This window comes from Rattus norvegicus, chromosome 1 (genome assembly GCF_021556685.1).
Source record: "Rattus norvegicus strain SHRSP/BbbUtx chromosome 1, alternate assembly SHRSP_T2T, whole genome shotgun sequence".
Lineage (NCBI taxonomy): Eukaryota > Metazoa > Chordata > Mammalia > Rodentia > Muridae > Rattus > Rattus norvegicus.
Window position 1 is genome coordinate 273180592 of NC_141534.1, and position 9015 is coordinate 273189606.

A 9015-nucleotide genomic window follows, 5' to 3' on the forward strand; every position below is an offset into this window, starting at 1 on the left:
GCTCCTGGTGACTGGAGCACAGGCAGAGACCGGAAGGATTCTCTCCCTGACTGCTCCTAGGTTCCTGTGTCCAGAGGGCTAGGCTGGTTCCTCTTGGGCCAAGAATGTGAGCAGAAGTGGTGGTCTCCCCTGACCTCTCAGGATTGTCCACACTTCTGAGAATCCAGCTCTCTTCCCAATGGGATTTGGGTACAGAGAGCTCTGGGACTGGGTCAGCTCTGGGTATAGGCAGAAACAGTGGGTTTCTTAATTCTTAATGATGATCCTATAAGAATTCCTAAAAATTATACTAGCAATTATTAAGCCCTTTATAATAGGACTGCTCTTAATGTCCTTTCTGATATGAAAACCTGCTTTGAGAACTTTGCCAGTCTTTAAGTGTCACTAGTTAATTGCTTCTGAGATAGAAAGAAGGCATTTACAACTTAGAACACTTCCCTGAAAGTTATAAAATAATTAACCAAAGGTCATAAAAGGGAACTAATGATTTATTATAGTTACAAGGACAGAAGATACAATATTGACTGGATTTATCCATACAAAAGCTTCAATGCTTAGTCACAAAAATTATAATCTATAACTCTCCATGAACCTGTGAAACCAATGACAGACAATTAATGTTTAGTCAGATAATTGCTCTTCATGAAATTATGTTTAAACATCTCTGTTGTAAACTTGTTTTTCAATCTATAATTTGAATTTATGCTTGAACTATTCTATAAAAAAAAGGATGCTTGGAAAATCATGTGATCTATTCTCCTAGAAAAGGTACAAAAAACTAGGAATAATGACATTACAGACATTGCATTACAGGAGGAGAGAGCCAGATTAGGAGGAGGAAGGAGAAGGACAGAAGAGTAGAGCAACTTAGAAATTAAAAGAGAGCTTAGAAATCAAGAGAGCAACTTAGGAATTTAGAGAGTATATAGTCTGATTGGGTTTTTCCTTTTGCTTTCCCTTAGAAATACGGAGGACATTAGGGCAGGAGTAGAAGAGAGCAACATTCAGAATGCAGAGAGAAGGATGGACAAAGAAGCTGCAGAGAGAGCAGGCAGGCTTCTCCTTACCATGGACAGAACAGGTCTTTTCTTAACAGCAAGACAGGCTTAGTCTTACTAAAGAGGACTAACATTGTTTCTTACAGACTTGGTTTTAATTTAGAAATAAAATGGTGTTTTTGTTTCTCTATGCAATAAAGATTGGAGCTCTTTTTTTTTTCTTATTTAACCAGAATGAATGATGAGTTCTTTCTGCACTGGCAGTTGGGCTTTTGTTGCATATGCATATGTAAGTATGGGTGTGTATGTAAGTATGTAATTATGAGATAACATAGTAGTTGAGCCCTACTAGATACATGAAGGTGTATGAGTATGTGTGTGTGAATTTATATATGAAGGTATTTAAGTTTGTGCATACTTGCATGTGTAAAAGTTTTTCCTTCTGCAAGCATGACTCTTCTCCTGGTACAATAAAAGTTTATTGCTCCAAACCTCCCTCCCACCTGACAAACAGAGGCAAGGATTCTGGGCAAGAGAGAAAGAGGCTCTAGCAATTAATCCTTTGCTTAATCCCCTGCTGCTAGGCTACAGGTGTTAATCACCCAAGATAGCACTTTTTAACCACAAAGTAAGCAAGAAAGTTATTGAGTTTTTTTTTTTTTTTTTTTTTTTTTTTTTTTTTTTTTTAGAATTCCAGCAGCTTCAGCATTCAGCGTAGTTAGGGAGTTTAAAGGCCAGAGACAAGTTTTTAAAGCTACCACTATGTCCAATGCTAAGTCCTACTTCAAACCATTCCAGGCCAGACAGGCTTTTCAGCATATATACTCTCTGAAAAGTCCCCAGAATTCCAAACATCACACAACTACAGAAAATATCTGCCCCTGGCAAAATCACACCCCTGTTAAAGCATGAGAAAAATCATAGTCAGCTGCTGGGGACACAGCTCTGGTGGTAAACTGTTTGCTATACAAACAGGAGAACCTGAGTTTGTATTTCCAGCACTCATATAAAAACCAGGCACAGGGATATACACCTGTAATGCCAAATAGAGGGGTTGCAAAGACAGAAGAAGCCATTGCTGGCCATGACTAGCTGAATTGGTGAGTTCAGTGAGAGACTTTGTTGACAAAACTCAGATATAGGACAAGAAACATGGGTCAGCAGTTAGGACCATTTGTGACTTTCCCAGAGGACCTGGGAAAGGTCCTAGCATGGTTTGGTCCATAGCATGGTCCTAGTTTGGTTCCTAGCATCCATGTCAGGTCGCTCACAATTGTCTATAACTCCAGTTTCAGAGGATCTGACATGTCTGACCTCTGCAGACACCTACACTCTCAGGCTCGTTCCAACATGCAAACATTCGCTCTCACACAACTAGAAATAATAAAAAAAACTTTAAAAAATAAAATATATAGAATATAAATACATTAGATTCATATATAACATCATAAATAGATTTAGTAAGATGTAGACTACCTACGTTGATAGCTGGTACTACCCCCTCCACCTCCCACTCCTCACACAAATATTCTAGAACTGCTCTTTTCAAATTTAAATGAAGTACTTGGCATAGTCAGAAGGCAAATTTTGGTCTGTGGCCACCTGAGTTCTAGAGTGTGTGGAAGGCATAGACCCCAAAACCACACACAGGAAGGAAGCACAGAACTTGAAAGGAGCTGATATTCAGCCAAGGAGGCCCACAAAGCTTCTGGGAAAGGCAGACCAGACCCTCTGCTTCATGGAGTTGAATGGTAATTCATTCATTGTTTAAAACAGCTGCTAATCACAAACCATGAGAGTTTTCTCTGTCCTTTGCAAACGTGTCTCCTCCACTGCAAGAGCCAACACTCTCAGTCGCTGACCAAAGGAAGCTATTTTTCCAACTTCTCTGAGATGGGAGGAAAAGGAGGTGAACCGGGCAATCTCAAGATCAAAGATCTTCAGTTTGTAGTGATGGTCTGGGTAGAAAGCAGCCATAACTAAGACCTCTAGGAAGCCAGGAAGGGTTTAGGGACAGTCATTTCTCTTCTATCATGGCTACAGAGTGCCCACATTAGAGAAACATATAATCCATTACTGTTTGAGGGACACCAGCGGATACAGCTCTGCTGTGTGGCATGCTCAGATGGGCCCTGTGGGCTTCCTAAGTGTACTCTGGAGTTGTTCCACAATTAAGAAGAGGCCATTTGCTGCACCAAGGAGGGGCTGTTTCCTCCCGCAATAAGCCTATTCTACAAACTCTACTCCCTGTTCTACACAACTGATTCTTCCTTCCATTGGGCAATTACCAAAGCTAGGCCTACTTTCCTAGGCTCAACTAGAAAGGGACCAAGGAAGTACAGTGATATGCTGTTCGGAGAGAGGGCTGGAACCCACCAGCTCTCAAGTGTGAACCTGTCAAGACTGGATTCTGTATTAAGACTGGTGCCTAGTAAGCTCCTAGAACTACAGCCCTGATGGATTGCCCCATCGAGTGTGGGAAATGGAAACAAATTAATCACTGGGTGCCATCTATACCCAAAGATCAAGTGGAACACAGAGGGCCATGTACCCAGAGAAGGCATGTCCATTCTCCTGCAACACGAACTCTGGTAATTCCTGCCATCTCCTACCAGCACACTCTCACACATCTTTGTGATGTGCTCTAGAAATAAAAGATTCACCTAACCCATGTCCACAGAGAGTCAACGATTATGTAAAAGGCATGATACAGATGTCCTGCTTACCTTTTTGTCAATACACGAAAAGTCCAATTGAAGAAATGCTTCCAATGGATTGGCATATAAGCAAGGGCATCTTCTTGATTGCTGATTGATGTGTGAGTGGCCAGCCCATTGTGGGTGGTGTCACATCTGGGAAAGTGGTCCCAGAAAGTGTAAGATAACTGGACATAAGCCATGGAATCAAGCCAATAAGCAGAGTTCCTCTGTTAGTTCCTGCCCTTGGTCCTGCTTTAGTTCCTGCCCTGACTTCCCTTCACGATGATCTATGACCTGTAAGTGAAATAAACCCTCTCCTCCCTGAGTTGCTCTTCATCAGTGTTTTATCACAGGAACAGAAACCAGACAACCAAATGAGGACACAAATTTCTAGGAAATAAAATACTCTATGAGGAGAATTGCTGACAGAGGACATGAATCCTAGCCTTGCCAATCAGAGTTTCATGGTCTCATAGTCTCAACTTCCCTAGGAAGTTCCCAAATATGGGGCAAGTCTATTTTTTAAAAAAATGAACCATAAATATTGTTTGTAGGCAGCCTTCTGTTTTTATAAATGTGTATAAAATTAACTGTACAAAACTAGAGCAAGAGACTTGTGCGTTATAAATGGCTGCTCATCCTAGACAGCTCTGCACAGTTGGGCAGATTGCACACTGTGTAGCAGCATCTGGCCACAGATTTAGCAGAGACTGAATCTTACCCTCGTATCTTGGTACAGTTATATTTACATAGAGAAGGAAAAAAAACACTTTTCTAATTTGCACAAGACATCCTTCCAGTGGTCATGGTTCTGAATCTAAGAGATCAAGTATTTCATAGCCAGGGCTGGAGATGGAGCTCAGTTGACAGGACAGAGTGCTTGGCCAGCATGCATCAAGCCTTAGGATTTGATCCCCAGATCTGCATAAATCAGGGGTAGTGGCCCTTGCCTCCTTAAATCTCAGTACTTGGAAGGTGGAGGTAGAATAATTGCAGGTTCAAGGTCATCTTCAGCTACTGAAGATAGACTGAGGCTACCCTGGGCTACACGAGCTATCTGAGATCCTATCTTTCTTTTTCTGAGATCGATTATTTATTTATTTATTTATTTATTTATTTATTTATTCACATGAGTACACTGTAGTTGTCTTCAGACATACCAGAAGATGGAAGATCCTATTACAGATAGTTGTGAGCTACCATGTGGTTGCGGGCAATTGAACTCAGGACTTCTGTAAGAGCAGCAGCCAGTGCTCTTAACCACTGGGCCATGTCTCTAGTCAGAGAGCCTATCTTTTTCAGAAGTGTTTTACAACTATTAAATTTTACATACTGTAAAATTTTCTTTCACGTTGTTTCTTTTCTTTTCTTTTTAACCATTAAGTCTCCTGTAGAACTGCTTAGGACAAAGAGCATCTAACTTGAGGCTAAAGATTGGCAACTGAATTTCCTCCTGGAAGCAGATATACTAAACATAGTATCTTATGGTTTCTATTTCTGTGATAAAATACTGTAACCAAAAGCAACTTAGAGAGAACAGTTTATTTCAGCTTGCAGTGCACCATCCTGGGAAATCAGGACAGGAACTGGAGACAGGAAGTGATACAAAAGCCAATCTGCATACAAGAAAATGCTCCACAGGCCAACTGCTGCATTTTCTCAATTGAGGTTCATTCTTTCCAGAATGACTCCATGTGTCAAGTTGACATAAAAGTAGCCAGCACACATGGAAATGTTGTTTGGCTCGGCTCTAATATTAGCACTTTCTCTTTCTCCCACTCCCCACTTGTTTTTGATAAAGCAACACGGGGAAAATTCAATGACATTTTGAAGTAGGTGCACACGTGCTATTGAACAGAGCTGTGCCAGCTGTGGGCTGGCAGACAGCGCCACCTAGGGGTGACTCAAGTTATAGTTTCAGTAGCTGGCACATGACAGTCCAGGTTTGTGCTGGCAAGGCAGATTAGGTGCTTCTGTTCATTACATTAGCAGAGGACAGCTCTAACACTCACGCAAACATAAGATGGTGCTATGGCATACTGAGTGCCCCCTAAAGATTTGTGTGGCAAGGTTTTGGTCCCCAGACTGTGGTAAACTTTATGAAAGGAGACCTAATGGAAGTCTTTAGTGTGCCTTGAAGGGGATAGAGTTACTATGGTGGTTGATAAAACATATGTCAACTGTTCCGTCTGGAACATGGCAAGGTCTCAGAGCCCGGAGTATGTTTCAGTGGTTTGTAGAATGAAAAACTCCAACTGAGATTTCCAGGGGCTTGACCCCCTGACTTTCAGATGTGGAGGGAGACAAGGTTCAAGTCAGGCTGCTGACATGTGAATATCTCCTAGCCTTTCCTTGGCATCATAGCATACAACTAGTTAGTTATGGACACTTTAAAGCCCTGCAACCAGGTTGTCAGGCCTTTCTCTCCCTCTGGGAGATGGAAGCACTAAGATGTCCGTTAAAATATCTATGCCGCTGGGGTTTGGGAGCAGGCAGAAAGTGTAATCTGCACCTCTTCTCGCCTGCCATCCAAGTACGGATCCCTGTGGCAGTCCTAGCACTCTCTGGGCCTGCTGACAGTGTCTCAACAGCAATGGTGATGCCAGCCCGGAGGCTAAGGACAGGTCCTGCTACTCACAGTCTGGCTGTATGACCAAGTCAACATAAAAGGCATAACCTTGCCTGGGTGTGGGTTGGTCTAGTAAGGACAACAAGATTCTTGCTTCAGTTTCCACACCTGCTATTCCAGTCATCATTCCACAGGCATTTGGCCTAGCTCCTGTTTGTTACCCAGCATCCTGTGTTTTCTAGCCCTTCCTGGACTCCCGAGCCCCTGCTGCAAATAGTAGACCCGGATAGTAGTCACTTGAGTGGCCTTTCTGAGACTTCCTGTCACGCACTTGGACCTCTCCCTGTAGCTGGTCTGACTATGGCCTGTCTCTCAGCTTGAACTTGTTCCCTTTCTCTAACCATAGTCCCTCAGAGTCTGGACGTTGTGGCTCAATAGCTGGACAAAGTCTTAGTCCTCACTAAGGTCAGAAAGGAGCTAACAGGAGCAGAGAAGGGAAGGCCTTGTGTCCCCTGGGTAAAAGTGCTGCTGCTAGAGAATCAGGAGAAAAGAGAGAGGAAAGGAGCTGGGGGTTGTGGGGAGGATCAGGTCCAGGACAAACACTTACAATCAAACAGCAACTATGGGCCAGACAGATGCTCAGCTCTTCAAGTAGAGGACCAGGATTTGGTTTCCAGCCATATTTGATGACTTACCACCGTCTCTAACTCCAGCTTCCAGGGAATACACCACCTCTGGCTTCTGTAGGCACACACGTGCACATAGCCACACAGAGACAGGCACATAATCAAAACAAAATATTTTAGACTTATTATTCTATGTATGTATTGCCTGAATGTATATATCTGTATGATTGGTGCCAACAGAGGTCAGAAGAGAGTGTTGGATCCTTGGGAACTAGAGTTACAGATGGCTGTGAGTCCCCACGTGGGAATTGGTAACTGAACTCTGAACCTCTTCAAATAGAGCAAGCACTTTTAACCCTGAGCCATCTGTCCAGCCCCTGAAATTTTTATTTATATTAAACAGATCTTGTATGGATTTAACAGCCAAGCTCTGGGTAGTTGAGAAGTATGACTACCAGGTTCCAATAAACTCTAGTGACTTTGGGTACACTTCATTTCTCTAGAATATCATCTAGATTTCCTTATCTGAGAATCTGCCAAATGTAAGGAATCTCCCCACAAGCATCTCAGGAGTGACAAAGGTGAGGATTCAGTCTGCTCATCAGGAAGAAAAACATCTTTTCTAAGGTGCAGGGATGTTGAACCTTACAGCATTACACATTCCTTCCTAAACAGCTGAGGGAAAAGCTATTTTCAAGCAGAAAGAGACACAAGGGCCAGTACCCACGGAAGATGAGGCAGACTGCTTAAACTGGAGTTAGAGACTTAGCTTCTAGCTTTTCCTCTTCACTGGGCTGGGTCACAGGCTAAACCAAGGGGCGGGATTCTGGAATGATCTGCTTGGTTCTGTGAATGACTGTTTGCCATGGCAACAGGCACTGCGGAAATTCTGAGTGTTCTAATAGGAGCCTGCTCTGACAGACACCTGCTGCCCAGAGCTCTTTACCCCAGGAGCGGGCTGCCTCTACGACGCCTTCTTGGATCTTGGACTGGAGAAAAGCCCCCCATGCTCCCATCTCTCTCCTCAGATTCCACTTCTCCTCCAGAGAGTTTTCTTTTCTCCCGTCTTAGATCAGTGGACAGTGGGTGTGGAAAAGCAAACTGGGCACACAATCTGTTCAGACCCGCCTCGCAGATTCCTCAGCCTGGGCTTCCACCAGCAGAAGGCAGCAAGCTGGAAAGTGCTATGTCTTCCCCACTCCTTGCTAAGCCTCCAAGCATCGATGCTTCTCCCTAGGAGGCTCACCCAGCCATGCATTCTTATGTCCAATGCACCAGCAACTCCAGCTGTGACAAGAGTTGACATGCCTGCCAGAGAGCAGAGGAGGCAGCGTCAGGCCTCCCCCTGGCGGCAGCCAGGATTCAATCACGTTGGCTCTCCTCCCTCCATGTTGCCTATAGGGATTACACTGTCATTGACTACCCCCAAACACCAGGAGGCTTCCCAAATGTCACCTTCTCCAAGTGGCTATGATTCTCCACGCAGACTAAGAATAAAGATAGTCCCAGCCTGCTCTGGAGAAGATCTCCACTAAAGGGAACTCCCCACTCTGTTCCTTCCGGATAGATCAAAGTGTACTATGGTCCTGCCCTCTCACCCCAAATTGGAACTTCTCCATTTTAGTTGACTTGGCCTATATAGTAAAATGCCATCGATGGGGCGGTGAGAGGGAGGTGGTTGTTAAGAACGGAAGAATATTTCCTGAAGTATGGGAGCTGCAGAGTTCAATCAAGATCCTGGGGGTTCTGTCTAATGAGGGACTTCTTGCCTAGTTCTGACATTGCAGCAACCTGTCAAGGGTCTCTCTTGGCTTCCTTTATAACTGTACCTATGACCAGATTACCTCTTCTTTCCTTGGGATGAGGGGTGAGAGACACATTCACGTTCAGAGCTCACTGTATGCTCACAGTTCAGTGTGGTGCTGTTCTTTTTCCTTTCCTCCTACACTCCTGCCACCATCGTTCAAATTCAGGCTGGATCCACCAAGCCAGAGGAAGTAAGAGTCGATAGAAAGGAAAAGAAGGCTGTCCATTGGCAAGATAAGATTCAGAAACTTCAACATTACTGATAAAAAAAACCCAATGTCCTATAGAGACAGAGTTTGAATTCCTAGAGACGTATC

At 43.7% G+C, this 9015-nt stretch overlaps 1 long non-coding RNA gene across 1 annotated transcript; it reads right to left on the reverse strand.

Moving 5' to 3' along the window:
• Nucleotides 1-470: 470 nt before the first annotated feature.
• LOC108349715 (uncharacterized) lies at nucleotides 471-7700 on the reverse strand. The gene is made up of 4 exons (XR_015648372.1): nucleotides 7616-7700; nucleotides 6874-7007; nucleotides 3725-3850; nucleotides 471-592 (listed from the first exon to the last, which is right to left on the reverse strand). It is a non-coding gene; the product is annotated as an uncharacterized LOC108349715 (long non-coding RNA).
• Between the last annotated feature and the right edge of the window lie 1315 nt (nucleotides 7701-9015).